Genomic DNA, 19231 nt, shown 5'->3' with positions numbered 1-19231 from the left:
CCCCACAGGTCCAGCTGGACTAGGAACTGGGAGAACTGGCTGGAAGTGGCCAGGAAGTTTGTGCTAGGACTCCTGGAGCCAGGAACCTGTAAAGATGGCCCAAGGAGAGGCTGGTGGAGGGGTCATTGGAGCTGAAGCCTCACTAGTCATAGTTCAGGCCTGGTACGCAGTGGGTCCGCAATACTTTTTTTGAGTCCCACCTTAATATAGCTATTCAGACAAGAGAATTGTCAGTACCATATCTTGCTTTCAGGAACTGTTATGCAATGACTATGAAGACAAAGCAAGGCTTTTCCCCTAGCACTCTTTGTTTGTTTGTTTTTTGAGACAGAGTCTTGTTGTGTCACCCAGGCTGGAGCACAGTGGCACAATCTCAGCTCACTTCAATCTCCGCCTTCTGGGTTGAAAAAATTCTCCTGCCTCAGCCTCCTGAGTCGCTGGGACTACAGGCATGCGCCATCAGGCCTGGCTAAATTTTTTGTATTTTTGGTAGAGACAGGTTTTCACCATGTTGGCGAAGCCTGTCTTGAACTCCTGACCTCAGGTGATCTCCCTGCCTCAGCCTCCCAAATTGCTGGGATTACAGGGGTGAGCCACCACACTTGGCTAATTTTTGTTTTTGCTTTTGTGTCTTTTGAGACAGTTTCACTCTGTCGCCCAGGCTGGAGTGCAATGATCTTGGCTCACTGCCACCTCCGCCTCCCAGATTTGAGCAATTCTTGTGCCTTAGCCTCCTGAGTAGCTGGAATTACAGACATGCATCACCCACGCCTGGGTAATTTTTTTGTATTTTTAGTAGAGACAGAGTTTCACCATGTTGGCCAGGCTGGTCTTGAACCCCTGACCTCAAGTGATCTGCCAGCCTCAGCCTCCCCAAATGCTGGGATTACAGTCATGAGCCACTGCACCTGGCTTTTTCCAACACTCTTTAATTAACTAATTTATTTTTTTGAGACAAGGTCTCAGTCTGTCACCCAGGCTGGAGTGCAATGGTGTGATCATGATGCACTGCAGCTTCAATTTCCCGAGTTCAAGTGATCCTCCTGCCTCAGGCTACGGAGTAGTTGGGACCACAGGTGTATGCCATAACGCCCAGTTAATGTTTGCATTTTCTGTAGAGTCAGGGTTTTACATGTTGCCCAGACTGATTTCAAACTCCTGAGCTCAAGCAATCTGCCTGCCTCGGCCTCCTAAAGTGCTGGAATTACAAGGCATGAGCAACCTCTCCTTTTTTTTTGAGATGGAGTTTCACTCTTGTTGCTCAGGCTGGAGTGCAATGGCGTGATCTCAGCTCACTGCAACCTCCGCCTCCCGGGTTCAAGTGATTCTCCTGCCTCAGCCTCCTGAGTAGCTGGATCACAGACACCCACCACCACACCTGGCAAATTTTTGTGTTTTTTTTTTTTAAGGGAGACGGGGTTTTGTCATGTTGGCCAGGCTGGTCTCGAACTCCTGACCTCAGGTGATCCAACCACCTCGGCTTCCCAAAGTGCTAGGATTACAGGTGTGAGCCACCGTGCCCAGCCTAGCAACCTCTCCTTAAAATGAATTTTGAAGCAAGAGCATTTACATCTTGGGGGACCCACATTAATTTTTTTTTTTTTTTTTTTTTTTTTTTTGAGACGGAGTCTCGCTCTGCCGTTCAGGCTGGAGTGCAGTGGCCGGATCTCAGCTCACTGCAAGCTCCGCCTCCCGGGTTGACGCCATTCTCCTGCCTCAGCCTCCCGAGTAGCTGGGACTACAGGCGCCCGCCACCACGCCCGGCTAGTTTTTTGTATTTTTTAGTAGAGATGGGGTTTCACCGTGTTAGTCAGGATGGTCTCGATCTCCTGACCTTGTGATCCGCCCGTCTCGGCCTCCCAAAGTGCTGGGATTACAGGCTTGAGCCACCGCACCCGGCCTACATTAATTTTTAAGATCATACTAGAAAGGCCAGGTGCAGTGGGAGATAGAGGCTATGGTAAGCTATGATTGTGCCACTACACTCCAACCTGGGTGACAGAGGGAGACCCTGTCTCAAAAAAAATAAAAAAGGTTATACTAGATTTGCCATGTAAGAAGAATCAATACATTATTTTATTTATTTTATTTTATTTTATTTTTTTGAGATGGAGTCCCGCTCTGTTGCCCAGGCTGGAGTGCAGTGGTACGATCTCGGCTCACTGCAAGCTCCGCCTCCCAGGTTCACGCCATTCTCCTGCCTCAGCCTCTCGAGTAGCTGGAATTAGGGATTACAGGCGCCGGCCACCATGCCCAGCTAATTTTTTTGTATTTTTAGTAGAGACGGGGTTTCACTGTGTTAGCCAGGATGGTCTCGATCTCTTGACCTCGTGATCTGCCTGCCTCAGCCTCCCAAAGTGCTGGGATTACAGGTGTGAGCCACCGCGCCCGGCCTATTTATTTCTGTATTAAGTAAATTAAAGGTAATAGTAGAATTTCTGGGTTGAAATGATGGATTGAACATATGTATCTAACTTCACTTCCTCCTGAAATCCCACTAACCCTACAATACAGATTAATAAACAAACACAGTTAGAAACCAACAAAGAGAGAACAGGAGAGGAAAACAGCAGCCACGTTTTGGAAACCAGAAAGCCAGTGAGCCGAGGGGAACTGGTTTAGAAGACCCAGGAAAGGCAGTTTCTGCCCCGGCAGAGAGGAGAGCTGACAGCCAACTTGGTTTATGCTGCAGAACCTCAAAAAAGTACAGAAGCTGGCAATACCAGGGCCTCTGGCACTGGAGGAGAAAGGGAATGGACTAAAATCAGGGCTGCTGGAAGCTATTAGTCATCAGTTGGATTCCTAGATGCCCTCCTCGTCCATGTGGCTGGCTGACAGCTCCACCCCGGACCCACCTCTGTAAAACAGAATGTCTGAATGGGGGGATGCCGGGCACGGCTGAAGATGTGGCCTCCCTACCAAGTGCACACGAATATGTTATTCAAATCCCACACAGCCTCCTGCTGGGCTCCTAGAAGGCTGGCAGCCAGGCTGTTACTCTCCAACAATAAACTGGAAGACTATTTCCTGGGGAATTTGGCTGGCCATGAGGAAGTATCTGAAGTTATTGACAACAGGAGTTCCCTAATAAGTGGGTAACCTGATCATGCCAAGAAGGAGCACAAAGTCAGCAAGTCACACTCGTATGCACAGAGCTTCCAATACGTTTTTTTTTTAGCCTCCATGTCTTAATTGCAAATAAACAAGAATTATTGAAAATTTGAGAAAACTGATCTGAGGAGATTGAAAGAGGAAAACAGTAGTTTAGAGGAAACAGACTATGTAGAGAAAGAAAACTAAATTTAAAAAAGATTGGCCAGGCGTAGTGGCTCACGCCTGTCATCCCAGCACTTTGGGAGGCTAAGGCGGGTGGATGACCTGAGGTCAGGAGTTCAAGGCCAGCCTGACCAACATGGAGAAACCCCATCTCTACTAAAAATACAAAAAATGGCCGGGCGTGGTGGCTCACGCCTGTAATCCCAGCACTTTGGGAGGCCGAGGTGGGCGGATCACAAGGTCAGGAGATCGAGACCATGGTGAAACCCCGTCTCTACTAAAAATAGAAAAAATTAGCCGGGCGCAGGGGCGGGCGCCTGTAGTCCCAGCTACTCGGGAGGCTGAGGCAGGAGAATGGCGTGAACCCGGGAGGCGGAGCTTGCAGTGAGCCGAGATTGCGCCACTGCACTCCAGCCTGGGCGACAGAGTGAGACTCCGTCTCAAAAAAAAAGAAAAAAAAGGCCGGGCGCGGTGGCTCACGCCTGTAATCCCAGCACTTTGGAAGGCCGAGGCGGGCGGATCACAAGGTCAGGAGATCGAGACCATGGTGAAACCCCGTCTCTACTAAAAATAGAAAAAAATTAGCCGGGCGCGGTGGCGGGCGCCTGTAGTCCCAGCTACTCGGGAGGCTGAGGCCGGAGAATGGCGTGAACCCGGGAGGCGGAGCTTGCAGTGAGCCGAGATTGCGCCACTGCACTCCAGCCTGGGTGACAGAGCGAGACTCCGTCTCAAAAAAAAAAAAAAAAAAAAAAAAGAAAAAAAAAATTAGCCAAGCATGGTGGCACATGCCTGTAATCCCAGCTACTCGGGAGGCTGAGGCAGGAGAATGGCTTGAACCCAGGAGGCGGAGGTTGTGGTGGGCCAAGGTCATGCCATTGCACTCCAGCCGGGGCAACAAGAGTGAAAGTCTGTCACAAATAAACACAACAAAGATTGCTGGGCGCAGAGGCTCACACCTGTAATCCCAGCACTTTGGGAGGCCAACACAGGGGGATCACCTGAGGTCAAAAGTTCGAGACCAGCTTGGACAATGTGGTGAAACCCCTTCTCTACTAAAAATACAAAAATTAGCTGGGTGTGGTGGTGGATGCCTGTAATCCCAGCTGCTAGGGAGTCTGAGGCAGGAAAATTACTTGAATCTGGGAGGCGGAGGTTGCAGTGAGCTGATATTGTGCCACTATACTCCAGCCTGGGCAACAGAGTGAGACCCTGTCTCAAGTAAAATAAAATAAAATAAATAAAAAAACAAAGATCAATGAGAGATATCAGATGATATCACATCCAGGAAACAAGAATAGGATGCTATAAAAAGTAACATTCAGGGCCGGGTGCAGTGACTCATGCCTGTAATCCCACCACTCTGGGAGGCCGAGGAGGGTGGATCATGAGGTCAGAAGATCAAGATCGTGGTGAAACCCCGTCTCTACTAAAAATACAAAAAAAAAAATTAGCTGGGCGTGGTGGCGGGCACCTGTAGTCCAGCTACTCGGGAGGTTGAGGCAGTAAAATGGCGTGAACCCAGGAAGCGGAGCTTGCAGTGAGCCGAGATCATGCCACTGCACTGCACTCCAGCCTGGGCGATACAGCGAGATTCCATCTCAAAAAAAAAAAAAGGTAGTAACATTCAGGCTGGGGCGTGGTGGCTCACGCCTGTAATCCCAGCACTTTGGGAGGCTGAGGAGGGTGGATCACGAAGTCAAGAGATCAAGACCATCCTGGCCAACATGGTGAAACCCTGTCTCTACTGAAAACACAAACAAATCAGCCAGGCTTGGCAGTGCGCACCTGTAGTCAGCTACTCAGGAGGCTGAGGCAGGAGAATTGCTTAAATCCGGGCGGCAGAGGCTGCAGTGAACCAAGATCGTGCCACTGTACTCCTGCCTGGCGACATAGCAAGATGCCATCTAAGAAAGAAAGAAAGAAAGAAAGAAAGAAAGGAAGGAAGGAAGGAAAGGAAGGAAGGAAGGAAGGAAGGAAGGAAGGAAGGAAGGAAGGAAGGAAGGAAGGAAGGAAGGAAGGAAGGAAGGAAGGAAACGAAGGGAGGAAGGGAGGGAGGGAGGGAGGGAGGGAGGGAAGGAAGGAAGGGAAGGAAGATTCAGAGAGAAAAATCTCTTGAAAACATGAGTACAGAAAACAAACAAACAAAAAACCAAACCTAAACACAATCCTAGAACTGCAATAAGGCAAGAAAAAGAAACAAGGCAGAAATATCAGAAAGGGGCGCAGTGGCTCACACCTGTAATCCCAGCACTTTGGGAGGCCGAGGCAGGTGGATCACGAGGTCAGGAGTTTAAGACCACTCTGGCCAAGATGGTGAAACCCCATCTCTACTAAAAATACAAAAATTAGCTAGGCCTGGTGGCAGGTGCCTGTAATCCCAGCTACTTGGGAGGCTGAGGCAGAGAATTGCTTGAACCCGGGAGGGGGAGGTTGCAGTGAGCCGAGATCATGCCACTGCACTCCAGCCTGGGCAACAGAGCAAGACTCTGTCTAAAACAAAAACAAAACAAAAAACCAGAAAGGACTAAGTAAAACTGTTTTTGTGTATGATATAGTTATCCACATAGAAAATAATATGAATCTACAAAACCTGACTAGAATAAGTTAAACACGAATAGAAGGCCAGTGTACAAAAATAATTGTATTTCTATACAGTAGCAGCAAATACATTTTTTAAAGTTAAATATCATAAAAAGGGCAAAAGATATGAATAAACACCTCATCAAAGACTGTATGTGGATAGAAAATAAGCATATGAAAAGGTGCTCAACATCATTCATTAGAGAATTACAAATCAGAATAACAATGAGGACCAGGAGTGGTGGCTCACGCCTATAATCCCAGCGCTTCGGGAGGCTAAGGTGGATGAATCATTTGAGCTCAGGAGTTTAAGACCAACCTGGACAACATGGTGGAACCCTGTCTCTGCTAAAAATACAAAAAATTATCCAGGCATGGTGGCCCATACCTGTAGTCCCAGCTACTCAGGAGACTGAGGCGGGAGCGTCACCTGAGCCCAGGGAGGTCAAGGCTGCAGTGAGCAATGATCATGCCACTGCGCTCCAGCCTGGGTGACAGAATGAGACTGTGTCTCAAAAAGCAAAACAAAACAAAAAACCAGTGAGACACCACCACACACTTATTAGAATGGCTAAAATCCAAAACACTGACAATGCCAGATACTGGCAAGGATGTGAAACAAGAGTTCTCATTCTGCCCGGCGCGGTGGCTCACGCCTGTAATCCCAGCACTTTGGGAGGCTGAGGCAGGCGGATCATGAGGTCAGGAGATCGAGATCATCCTGACTAACATGGTGAAACCCCATCTCTACTAAAAACACAAAATATTAGCTGGGTGTGGTGGCGGGTGCCTGTAGTCCCAACTACTCAGGAGGCTGAGGCAGGAGAATCATTTAAACCCGGGAGGCAGAGGTTGCAGTGAGCCGAAATTGCACCACTGCATTCCAGTCTGGGCGACAAAGCGAGTCTCCATCTTCAAAAAAAAAAAAAAAAAAAAACTCTCATTCATTGTTGGTGAGAATATAAAATGGTACCACCTCATTGGAAGACAGTTTGGCAGTTTCTTACAAAACTAACCATACTTTTACCATACAATCCAGCAATCACACATTTATCCAAGTAAGTTAAAGATTTATGTCTACACAAAAACCTGCAGATGGATGTTTATATCAGCTTCATTCATAATTGCCACATTGAAAGCAAACAAGATGACCTTCAATGGATGGATAAGTAAACTGTGGTACATCCAGACAATGGAATAGTATTCAGCCCTAAAAAGGAAATGAGTTGTCAAGCCATGAAAAGACCTGAACTTCAATACATATTGCTAAGTGAAAGAAGCCAACTGAAAGGCTACATGATGTATGATTCCACCTATACTACATTCTGGAAAAGGCAAAACCATGGAGACAGTGAAAAGATCACTGGTTTCCAGGTGTTAGGGAGAAGAAGGTTGATTCAGGCCAAGTCCCAGCTTTGTTGACAGGGACTGGTCCCCAGACCAGGAGCTATAGTGTCTTCTGGAATCCTGAGGCCTCAGCCTCCCACCTGGGAGAGGGATCCAGGAGTATATCTGGCTGTGCAGGAGCCTCTTAAGTCAGCATTAGGAGCCATGAGGCAGCTGGGACCCTGATGGGCATGCACTAGTGACTGAGCAGGCGGGATTCCAACCTGAGCCCTTCTGCTGTGCATCTTGGGCAAACCCTTAACCTCTCTAAGCCTCATCTGTAGAGTGGAGGCTTTTTTTTAATTATTGAGGTAAAAATTACCAACAGTAAAATGCATATGCTTTGTAGTACAATTCAGTTAGTTTTGACAAAGTATAACCAAGCCCAAATCAAGATCTAGAGCATTCCATCACTCCACTGAATTATCTCAGACAAGTCCCTGTCTCTCCATCCACTAGGCACTAATCATCATCACCAGAGATTAATTTTGCCTTCTTGGACTTCCTACAAATGGAATCATATGATATGTATTCTCCTGTGTGTTGCTTCCATGTAATGTTTCTGAGATTCGTCCATATCATTGCACGTATCAGTACTTCATTCCTTGTTTTACACTTAAAAAAAATTTTTTTTTTTTTTTTTTTTTTTTTTTTTGAGACGGAGTCTCGCTGTGTCGCCCAGGCTGGAGTGCAGTGGCTGGATCTCAGCTCACTGCAAGCTCTGCCTCCCGGGTTTTTACGCCATTCTCCTGCCTCAGCCTCCCGAGTAGCCGGGACTACAGGCGCCCGCCACCTCGCCCGGCTAGTTTTTTGTATTTTTTAGTAGAGACGGGGTTTCACCGTGTTAGCCAGGATGGTCTCGAACTCCTGACCTCGTGATCCGCCCGTCTCGGCCTCCCAAAGTGCTGGGATTACAGGCTTGAGCCACCGCGCCCGGCCAAAAAATTTTTTTTTTTTACCAATGGGATCTCACTCTGTTGTCCAGGCTGGAGTCCAGTGGCACAATCATAGCTCACTGTAGCCTTGAACTCCTGGGCTCCAGTGATTCTCCCACCTCAGCCTCCTGAGTAGCTGGGACTACAGGCCCATGCCACCATGCCCCACTAATTTTTTAATTTTTCGTAGAAATAGGGTCTCCCTGTATTGCCCAGGCTGGTCTTGAGTTCCTGGGCTCAAATGATCTGCCCACGTCAGCTTCCCATGAAAGGGCCAGCCACTGCGCCTGGCCCTTTCATTCATTTTAATTCATATCCATCATTGCGTGTGCAGTGGCACGATGTCAGCTCACTGCAACCTCCGGCTCCCAGGTACGAGCAATTCTCCTGTCTCAGCCTCCCCAGTAGCTGGGACTACAGGTGCATGCCACCACACCCGGGTAATTTTTTGTATCTTTAGTAGAGACAGGATTTCTTCATGTTGGCCAGGCTGGTCTTGAACTCCTGACCTCTAGTGATCCACCCACCTCCGCCTCCAAAAGTGCTGGGATTACAGACGTGAGCCACCCTGCCCAGCCCCATTTCTTTGTCATTTTGCCTGTCTACGGGCAGGTGGGTGGTTTCCAGTTGGTGGTGATTATGATAAAGGTGCTAAGAACATTTTTGTATAACTTTTTGTAGACAGGTGTTTCCACTTATTGGGTAACTATTTATGCGATGGCCACAGAAGCACACCAGTCGTGTCTCCCTCACGAGAACCTGCCCCACTGGGGGCCCAGGTGGTTAACAGCCAACACTGCCCCTTGGGATGCACTTCTCTTAGCTCCTCCCCACCCATGACTGGGGATGGTGGGAGCTAGTTCTGGCCCATTCCTGCAGGACACAGGACTCCCCACTGGGCTCTGGGCTCTGGGCCTCCCCATCAGCCTGGCTGAGACTTTCTCAGAGCTGCACTGAGACCTAAGTCTCACTCTTTTTTTTTTTTTTTTTTCTTTTCTTTTTTTCTTTCTTTCTTTCTTTCCTCTTTTTTTGAGACAGAGTCTTCTCTGTCACCCAGGCTGAAGCACAGTGGCACGATCTTGGCTCACTGCAACCTCCACCTCCCCAGTTTAAGAGATTCTCCTGTCTCAGCCTCCCAAGTTGCTGGGACTACAGGCATCCACCACCACACTTAGCTAATTTTTTGTATTTTTGGTAGAGATGGGGTTTCACCATGTTGGCCAGGCTGGTCTCAAACTCCTGACCTCAAGTGATCTGCCTGCCTTGGCCTCCCAAAGGGCTGGGATTACGGCATGAGCCACTGCGCCCAGCCTCTTTTTTTCAAAACAGAGTCTCCCTCTGTTGTCCAGGCTGGAGTGCAGCGGCATGATCTCAGCTCACTGCAACCTCTGCCCACCAGGTTCAAGCAATCCCTGTGCCTCAGCCACTCAAGAGTATCTGGGATTACAGGTGTCTACAATCGTGTCCAGCTAATTTGTGTATTTTTAGTAGAGAAGGGGTTTCACCATGTTGGTCAGGCTGGTCTCCATCTCCTGGGACCTGGGACTCTTTCTATCCAAACTTCCTTCCTTACCGCTCCTTGCACAGAGGTGAGACCTGTATTACCACCCGAAGGTCCTCCCTGCTCCTCCTGCTTCCCCTCCTTGTCCTTCCCCCATAGGAAAAAACGTGTCTAATCCTGTCCTGGTGTCTTCTTGGAAGACTCACACTGACACCACCAGGGGTGAAATGATGGGCTCATGCGTGGCCCACATTTTGGGAAGGACAAGCCAGTGAGGTGGAGAGTAGGAAGCACCCTGCATGGAGCCAGCCCCCGACATGGCGTGGTCAGCTGGGATTCTTGTCGGACAGCGGAGGAGGTGGGTCTGCAATGCTACTTTGCAAGCTGGAGCTGGAGAGGAGGTCCTCTCTTGCCCACCCAATGCTTCAGGCAGGAAGGTACAGGAAACCCCGGACACATGGGCAGCCCTCAGGTTCTCCTGGCCCCAGAACAGCAGTTTCATAGCAGGAAAGGGCCTCAGAGGAGTCTCTGGAACATGGGAAACTGAGCCCAGAGTGATGGTGCTGTGCTTGAGGTCAGCAGGCACTCAAGCCCATGGGTGCCTCAATGGCTTCGACTGACATAGGGACAGAAATAACACCCCAATGGCATTGCCGGCCTGAGTTTAAGGAGGTCCTGCAGGTGTGTGCACTCTGCTAGCTGCATTCAGCTCCCTGCCACACCCAACCTGCCTACCCAGTGCACCACCCCCATTCACCAGTCTGTGGCTTTAAAGACTCAGGTGAGGCCTGGCATGGTGGCTCATGCCTGTAATCCCAGCACTTTGGGAGGCCGAGGTGGGTGAATCACCCGAGGTCAGGAGTTGGAGACCAGCCTGGCCAACATGGTGAAACCCTGTCTCTACTAAAAACATAAAAACTAGCCAGGCATGGTGGTAGGCTCCTGTAATTCCAGCTACCTGGGAGGCTGAGGCAGAAGAATCACTTGAACCTGGGAGGCAGAGGTTACAGTGAGCCAAAATCACGCCACTGCACTCCAGCCTGGGCAACAGAGTGAAACTCTGTCTCAAGAAAGGAAAGAAAGAGAGAAAGAGAGAGAGAAAGAGAGAAAAAGAGAGAGAGAGAAAGTGAAAGAGAGAGAGAAAGAGAGAGAGAAGGAAGGAAAGACTCAGGTGCGCCATTCCCTAACAGGCAGGTGAAGGTGCAGGCCACCATCTGCCACCAGCAAGGCTCTGAGATTCTCCGAGCTGCCGCAGGGGAAAGCTGAAGGGGCTTCCGGAGGAAAGTTAGGGTCAGAGGCATTCGCTTTCAAGACTGAAGCAATTGCAAGAGTGTGGCAGGCAAGGGGGCAAGGTCTGAGGGTATTCAGTGGGAGAAAGTGGGAGAATCAAAAAGAAAAAAAAATGGAGGGAGGAAAAGAAGGAAGGGAAGAAGAAAGGAGGGAAGGAAAAGGGTGGAAGGGAGGACGTTAAAAATAGACAAATCTTACTCTTTATAGGTTATAAACACTTTCCCAAACGCTAGCTTTTTTTTTTTTTTTTTTTTTTTTTTTTTTTTTTGAGACAGAGTCTTGCTCTGTCACCTAGGCTGGAGTGCAGTGGCGCCATCTCGTCTCACTACAACCTCCGCCTCCCAGGTTCAAGCGATTCTCCTGCCTCAGCCTCCCATGTAGTGGGACTACAGGTGCCGGCCACCAGGAACGGCTAATTTTTGTATTTTTAGTAGAGGCGGGGTTTCACCGTGTTGGTCAGGCTGGTCTCGAACTCCTGACCTCAGGTGATCCGCCCGCCTCAGCCTCCCAAAGTGCTAGGATTACAAGCGTGAGCCACCGCGCCCAGCTTTTTTTTAAATTCAAATATTTATTGAGCAGCTAAGGAGATACAAAGGTGATTTAAAACACGGTCAGAGGTGAGCAAATGCACAAGTAATAGAAAGCAAAGGGCGTTTCACCGATCACAGCAGTCAGAAGAAAGTGCTTTAGGGAACCAAGAGTGAGATTGTTTCCAGCCTGAAGAGGCATGGGTGGCAAATCAGAAAAGGGGATTGAGATTAAAATAGAAGACTACAGTCTAGATTGTTGATGACACTCAGTATGGGCTATATTTGTCTCTCCTTTTCCTTTCTCCCCATCTTTGGGCTTAATTTATCAGTAGTGCCCACGACTGTTCAATGTGCTTTTTCTATACTTCCTTGCATATTTGCTTTGATATCTTCTACAGAACTAGATCTTTTGGTATTTTAGTTTTTTCCCGTTTTTTGAAGGATTCTTGTCTTTTTGATCTTGATGTTGATGGTTTTGAGTCTTTTCCATTCTGATTTGACTTGTGTGCATTTTTGGCTGGAGCATCTTGTACAGATTTCTCCACTGGCGCTTTTTCTTCAGTTTCCTCATCATCAAAATCATCATGATCTTCATCACCACCATCATCATCTTCTTCATCTTCATCAGCAGCAAGTTTTACTTTTTTCTGTGGAACCTTGCTACCACTGCCAGGGGCAGATTGCTTCCCAGATATACTGAAGAGTTTCACATCCTCCTCCTCTTCATCTTCTGACTGCATCTTCCTCCACAGCTACTCAGTGCTGTCCACTAATATGCCCTGACCCTGAGCCACACTTCAACCGTAAGACCACTGGTGGTGTGATTTCAAAGCCCCCAAGGGAAACCGTTGACCGTACAGACATTTTCAAAGTTGCCAGTGTTACTTTAATTGGACTGCCTTCGTAATTCATTGCCTCTGCTTCAACAATGTGCAATCATCCTTTGCACCAGCCCGTAAACTGATCGTTCTTCTTTTTTTTTTTTTTTTTGAGACGGAGTCTCGCTCTGTCCCCCAGACTGGAGTGCAGTGGCGCGATCTCGGCTAGCTGCAAGCTCCGCCTCCCGGGGTCATGCCATTCTCCTGCCTCAGCCTCCCGAGTAGCTGGGACTACAGGCGCCTGCCACCATGCCTGGCTAATCTTTTGTATTTTTAGTAGAGACGGGGTTTCACCGTGTTAGCCAGGATGGTCTTGATCTCCTGACCTTGTGATCTGCCCGCCTCAGCCTCCCAAAGTGCTGGGATTACAGGCATGAGCCACCGCGCCCGGCAAACTGATGGTTCTTAAAGATAACTGGTGCTCATTTTCATCATTACCCACCTCGAAGTGATCATCTTTGTTGGCCTTAAGTTCACAACTGAAAAGATAGATCTGGGGCCTCAGGGGACTCATGTCCATGTCCATGTCCATCGAATTTTCCATCGGGTGGCGGCATGCACTTAGGTGGCAGAGAAGGCGGACGGAGGTAAACAACCACCGCTCAAGAGAACAGCTGCGCAGGATGGAGTCACACCAGCTTTCTTTTTATTTATTTATTTATTTATTTATTTTTGAGACAGGGTCTGGTTCTGTCACCCAGGCTGGAGTGCAGTGACATGATCTTGGCTTACTGCAAACTCTGCCTCCCAGGTTCAAGCAATTCTCATGCCTCAGCCTTCCAAATAACTGGAATTATAGGTGTGCACCACCACGCCTGGCTAATTTTTGTATTTTTAGTAGAGGCAGCATTTCACCAAGTTGGTCAGGCTGCTCTCAAACTCCTAGCCTAAAGTGATCCACCCACCTTATGAGGCAGGCAGATCAGGTCCTGCTGGCTGGCCTTTGAAGTCCTGCTTTTAACTTAGCCCCATGGCTGGGATGGGGCCAAGTGAGGAGACCTCATGAGGCTAAACTATCAATTCCCTGAAATGACAGTTCTCTTATCAATGGATCTTCCCCCTGGCTGCACTTCAGAATCCCTGGGGAGCTTTAGCAAATACCACGGCCAGGGCCCACCCCCAGGGCTTCTGAGCAGGGCTGGGGCCAGTGGTAGGGTTCAAGAGCTCTGCAGGTGATTTTAATGAGCAGCCAGGGTTGAGACGGCCTCAGTGTGGCTGGCACATGGGAGGAGGTTGGCCAAGCCCACCGGAAGGATCCAGAGCAAAAATGTAGCTGAGTGACAACTACCTGACCAAGAGGCAGAAGATGGCAGCCACAGGTCCATGTCTACAGACACGCTGATGTGCCCGGAGTCTTGCCTCTGACGCTTCCCATCCACACAGTGGGCACCTTCCAGAGCAATCTCTTCCAGGGTCATAGGAAGAAGGCAGGCACGCAGGCAGCAAACCCATTTTGGAAGGAATGAGACGTTCAGGGTACTTGCGATTGTTGGCCACGATGTCAAAGACTGAACCAGGTCCCTGCACACTTTTCAGAACACAGTAAATTGTCCCTATCGGGGGTACCTGGGCACGAGGACGGGAGAGTGTGCGGCTTTGGGGAAGCAGCCATTTTCCTTCTGGGTTCACCTTGCACCCCCAAGGGTGGTCCCATTACTTTGACTGAGTGATGGAGTGACTATGACCACAGGCTTTGGGGCCAGGCCCTCCAAGTTCCAGTCCTGGCTCCATGCTTCAAGTCCCAACCTATATGCATGCAAGATACTTTGTCCCTCAGTTTCTCTAGCCATAAACAAAAACTAATAACAGTAGTTACCTCTTAGGCTGTTCTGGGGAATAAACAAGATACCGGTGTGAGGAAGCCTGACCCTTCGTAAGGGCTTGACAAATGTTAGCTATGGTTCTAAGCCTGAATGGACCATCCCGGGATAACCAGATCTGTCATCATTACAACACGCCAGGAGTTGAACTGGGCAAAAAACATCAGGTCAGACCTGCTGACGGGCCAAGGACTTTGCAGCTTTCCATCAGACATTCAGACCGTCAGAGCTGGGGGCTTGGCAGCCTGCTGGCCAGGCGTTCCCAAACCTGGCTGTGCTTCAGAGAGACGAGGAGCTTAAAAGGCAACAGACCAAGAAGCTCTCCAGGTCATCCTGACGGGTGGCTAGGTTTGTGGACAGCTGGGCTGCTCCAGCTCCCTTACCAAACAGCGGTGGTGGGGAGGTGGAGGCACAGGGAGAAGTGATCTGTCCGAGTTCCTGAAGTCAGTCAGTGGCCAAGCTGAGCCCAGCACTTGCCATGTGACCCTCAAAACCCCACCATCTACCCTTCACTCAAGGGCTTCCTACAGCCATGAGGCCACCCCACCATCTACCCTTCACTCAAGGGCTTCCTACAGCCATGAGGCCACAAGAGAACGCCTCATGTCCTCGTAAGCATTTTTGTAATCTAAAAGGCAGAAGAGTGCATTTTCTACCTACATAGTTAAACACTTTCCTTTAGAAGAAAGGCTGGGGCCGGGCACAATGGCTGGCTGGGCGCAGTGGCTCATGCCTGTAATTCCAACATTTTGGGAGGCTGAGGCCAGCAGACTACTTGAGGTCAGGCGTTCAAGGCCAGCCTGGCTGACATGGGGAAACCCCATCTCTACTAAAAATACAAAAATTAGTCAGGTGTGGTGGTGCGTGCCTGCAATCCCACCTACTCAGGAGGCTGAGGGAGGAGAATCACTTGAACCTGGGAGGCAGAGGTTGCAGTGAGCCGAGATCGAGCCATTGCACTTCAGCCTGGATGACAGAGCAAGATTCTGTCTCAAAAAATAAATAAATAAAATAAAAGAAAGTCAACTTCATGAAGTGACATTTTAGGTGAATCTGAATAGGAGCCTTAACCTGGTGGACACAGGACCCCCTGTCTGGGAGGCTGGGTTGAGACCTTTACATTTGGAGGATTGTTTCCTGCCAATCAGGAAGAGGTGAGCCCAGCCGTCTGTTTTAGAATCCACTCTTTTCGGGAGGAGGGTAAATACCAGTCTGCCATTTGGAAATGGAGCTTGGATGTCAAATGACAGTCATTTCTCTTTAATGGCAGACATTTGTTAATGATTATATAAGTGTCCAGAGGTGAGGCTGAGACAGCCCGGACATCACTGATTTCCTAGAAATATATTTGCACCGAGGACCAGATGGCATTTGGACTGCCAGAGACACCGAGCCTCAGACAAGCAGGTCTTTGCTCCTGCCTCTCTCTCCTCTTGTTGGCCCGGCTGGTAGTGCCAGGACGGGGCCCCTGTCCGCTGACTCCTGCACTGGTGGTCTCCTCCCCTGGGAGGGAGGGGTAGAGGAAGGGTTCATGGGACACACGCAGGCCTCAGGGTCAGTCAGCTTTGGGATGATTCCTGCCTGGGTCACTTCCTCCCAAATGGCCTTTGGCCAAGTGGGCCTCATTGTCATCACCAGAGAGCGTGGACAATGCCACCGATGTGGTGGAAGGAAGGTGTCCGCCCAGAGCCTGGCAGGCAGTGGGTGTGCCCTGAGTGACAGCAGTTATGGTCACCAGGCCTGGACTCCTCCCTGGCGTGACCTGTTTTGGGGCTGAGATGCTGGCTCACTGCCGTGCTGTGCTCTAAAAAAGGAATGTAGTCTCAGGTCCTAGGCAGGCAGGAAACAGAGACCGTCATTCCCAGCCCAGGGGCTCCTTGCAGACCTCAGTCTCTCTGTGTAAGATGAGGGCCAGATGGAGGGGCTCTGGAGCTCTTCTAGCCTCAACAGGCTATACATATGAATGACTAGAGGCTTAGACTAGCCATCTCAACTCTGCTCGTTAAAATCACCTGCTGAGGCCGGGTGCAGTGGCTCACGCCTGTAATCCCAGCACTTTGGGAGGCCGAGGAGGGCGGTCGCCTGAAGTTGAGTTCAAGACCAGCCTGGCCAACATGGTGAAACCCTGTCTCAACTACTAATACAAAAATTATTCATGCGCGGTGGTGGGCACCTGTAATCCCAGCCACTTGGGAGGCTGAAGCAGGAGAATCGCTTGAACCCAGGAGGTGGAGGTTGTAGTGAGCCGAGATCATGCCCCTGTACTCCAGCCTGGGTGACAGAGTGAGACTCCATCTCAAAAAATAAATAAAATCACCTGCTGAGCTCTTGAACCCTGCCAGTGGCCCCAGTCCTGCTCCAGAAACCCTGGGGTTGGCCCCAGCCATGGTATTTGCTGAAGCTCCCCTGGGGATTCTGAAGTGCAACCAGGGGGAAGATCCACTGATAAGAGAAATGTCATTTCAGGTTATTGATTAGTTTATCCTCACGGGGTCTCCTCACTTGACCCCATCCCAGCTATGGGGCTAAGTTAAAAGCAGGACTTCAAAGGCCAGCCAGCAGGACCTGCTCTGCTGCCCTGGCTGGGGAGAAAACAGGTTGGAGGAGGCAGGAGACTTGCCTGGAATCTGTTAGGGGAAGACATCAAGCATAACCTGGGCTGTGGGCCTGGTAGGGCTTCCTTGCACAAGCCCAGAGGGTCCTACCTCCAAGCACACCCACCCTGGGCTGGAAAGCGCAGCTCGCTCCAGGAGGAATCCGCGGTTCTTCCTACCTTTACCCAGGCCTCTTTCCAACAGCTGGGCCAGCCAGGCGGCAGCCTCTGACCCCTTCCAGGTCTTTGGCGGTCTGAAAAATGCTAAGGATTCAGACCCCAGTGGTCTTTTCTTCTTTTTTTTTTTTTTTTTTTTTTTTTGGAGATGAAGTCTCACTATGTTGCTGCTCAGGCTAGGCTGGAACTCCGAGGCTCAAGCAATCCTCCTGCCTCAGCCTCTCAATTAGGTGGGACTACACGTGTAAGCCACCAGGCCCAGTGAGGCCCAGTTACTCTAAAAACATCATTACCATCCATTTCTTCAGGGCTGGCTCAGTACCCAGCCGGTACTATCTACTTTACATACATTAGCCAAGGCCGGGGCGGTAGCTCACACCAGTAATCCCAGAACTTTGCAAGGCCAAGGCAGGAGGATCGCTTGAGCCCAGGTGTCCAAGACCTGCCTGGGCAACATGGGGAACACCCGTCTCTATTTCATAAAGAAATAAGCAGTTGGGTGCAGTGTCTCACACCTATAATCCCAGCACTTTGGGAGGCGGAGGTGGAAGGATCACTTGAGCCCGGGAGTTTCCGACCAACCTGAGCAACATGATGCAACCCCATCTCTATAAAACATTTTAAAAGGCCAGGCACAATGGCTCACACCTGTAATCCCAGCACTTTGGGGAGCCGAGGCAGAAGGATTGCTTGAGCCCAGGTGTCTGAGACAAGCCTGGGCAACCCAGTGAGACTTCATCTGTACAAGCAATAAAAAAAATTAGCCCAGCATGGTGGTGCCTGCCTGTAGTTCCAGGTACTCGGGAGGCAGAGGTGGGAAAATCACTTCAGCCTGGGAGGTCAAGGCTACAGTGAGCTGAGATTGCACCACTGCACTCCAGCCGAGGTGACAGAGTGAGACCCTATCTCTTAAGTAAATAAATAAGTAGAATAAATGAATTCAGCTGGGCACAGCAGTGCGCACCTGTTGTCCCAGCTACTCGGGAGTCTGAGGTCTGAAGCTGGCTTGAGCCCAGGTGGTTGAGGTTGCAGCAAGCCATGTTCATACCACTGCACTCCAGCCTGGGTGACAGAACAAGGCCCCATCTAAAAAAAAAAAAAAAAGAGTAAAAGAACTGAAAGAAAGAAAGAAACTTGGTAACTAGCTCAAAGTCTCACCAAGAGTAAATTTGCCAAGCCAGAATTCACTCCTAGCGTCCTAGTGTGACAGGCCCAATTGTCCATACCCCTTCTCCCAAACCACCCTGCTCCTGCTCCCCATGTGGGTCTGAGTCTACCACTGTCTAAAAGTGCAACCTTGTTGGTGCATGTGAAGCTGGGGTTTGAGCTCTTCACACAGCTAGTTCTTTCAGCTATGACCCACTTGCAGCAAAGCCCCATTCAAGAGCTCATCAAGGATTCTACTTTCAGCTGCGATGCAGTAGCTTTGAGCATATGCCAATTTTCCCACCGAAAACTAGAAAACCCAGATAAACACACACACACGCACAATCAGTTTGAAAGGGTTTGATAACTCCTGAGACAGCTAGAACTTAAAATAATAGTAAAGGCCGGGCGCGGTGGCTCAAGCCTGTAATCCCAGCACTTTGGGAGGCCGAGGCGGGCGGATCACAAGGTCAGGAGATCGAGACCACAGTGAAACCCCGTCTCTACTAAAAATACAAAAAATTAGCCGGGCGCGGTGGCGGGCGCCTGTAGTCCCAGCTACTCAGGAGGCTGAGGCAGGAGAATGGCGGGAACCCGGGAGGCAGAGCTTGCAGTGAGCCGAGATCACGCCACTGCACTCCAGCCTGGGCAACAGCGTGAGACTCCGTCTCAAAAAAAAAAAAAAAAAAAAAATAGTAAATACCTGATTTTTCCAAAGAAGAAAAAAGAAAAAGAGAAAAAAGAAATAAAACTGGTAGATAAATAGAAAATAAATATTAAGGCTGGGTGCGGTGGCTCACGCCTGTAATCCTAGCACTTTGGGAGGCTGAGGTGGGAGGATCATCTGAGGTCGGGAGTTTGAGACCAGCCTGGTCAAAATGACAAAACCCCATCTCTACTAAAAATGCAAAAATTAGCCAGGTGTGGTGGCACGCACCTGTAATCCCAGCTACTCGGGAGGCTGAGGCAGGAGAATCGCTTGAACCGGTGAGGCAGATGTTGCGGGGACCCGAGATTGTGCCACTGCACTCCAGCCTGGGTCACAGAGCGAGATTCCATCTCAAAAAAAGAAAAATAATAATATTCTTAAATTGTTATTGTTATTTACCTCTTTATACT

At 49.6% G+C, this 19231-nt stretch overlaps 1 protein-coding gene and 1 pseudogene across 1 annotated transcript in view; one reads left to right on the top strand and one right to left on the bottom strand.

Annotated features, from left to right (window-relative positions):
- EEF1AKMT2 (EEF1A lysine methyltransferase 2) overlaps nt 1-19231 on the top strand; it is a 331933-nt gene that overhangs the window by 203076 nt on the left and 109626 nt on the right. The window lies entirely within an intron of this gene.
- LOC126962578 (nucleophosmin-like) lies at nt 11844-12920 on the bottom strand (annotated as a pseudogene).

Source organism: Macaca thibetana, chromosome 9 (genome assembly GCF_024542745.1).
Source record: "Macaca thibetana thibetana isolate TM-01 chromosome 9, ASM2454274v1, whole genome shotgun sequence".
In the NCBI taxonomy this organism is placed as follows: domain Eukaryota; kingdom Metazoa; phylum Chordata; class Mammalia; order Primates; family Cercopithecidae; genus Macaca; species Macaca thibetana.
This window is presented reverse-complemented; position numbering and strand designations above follow the sequence as displayed.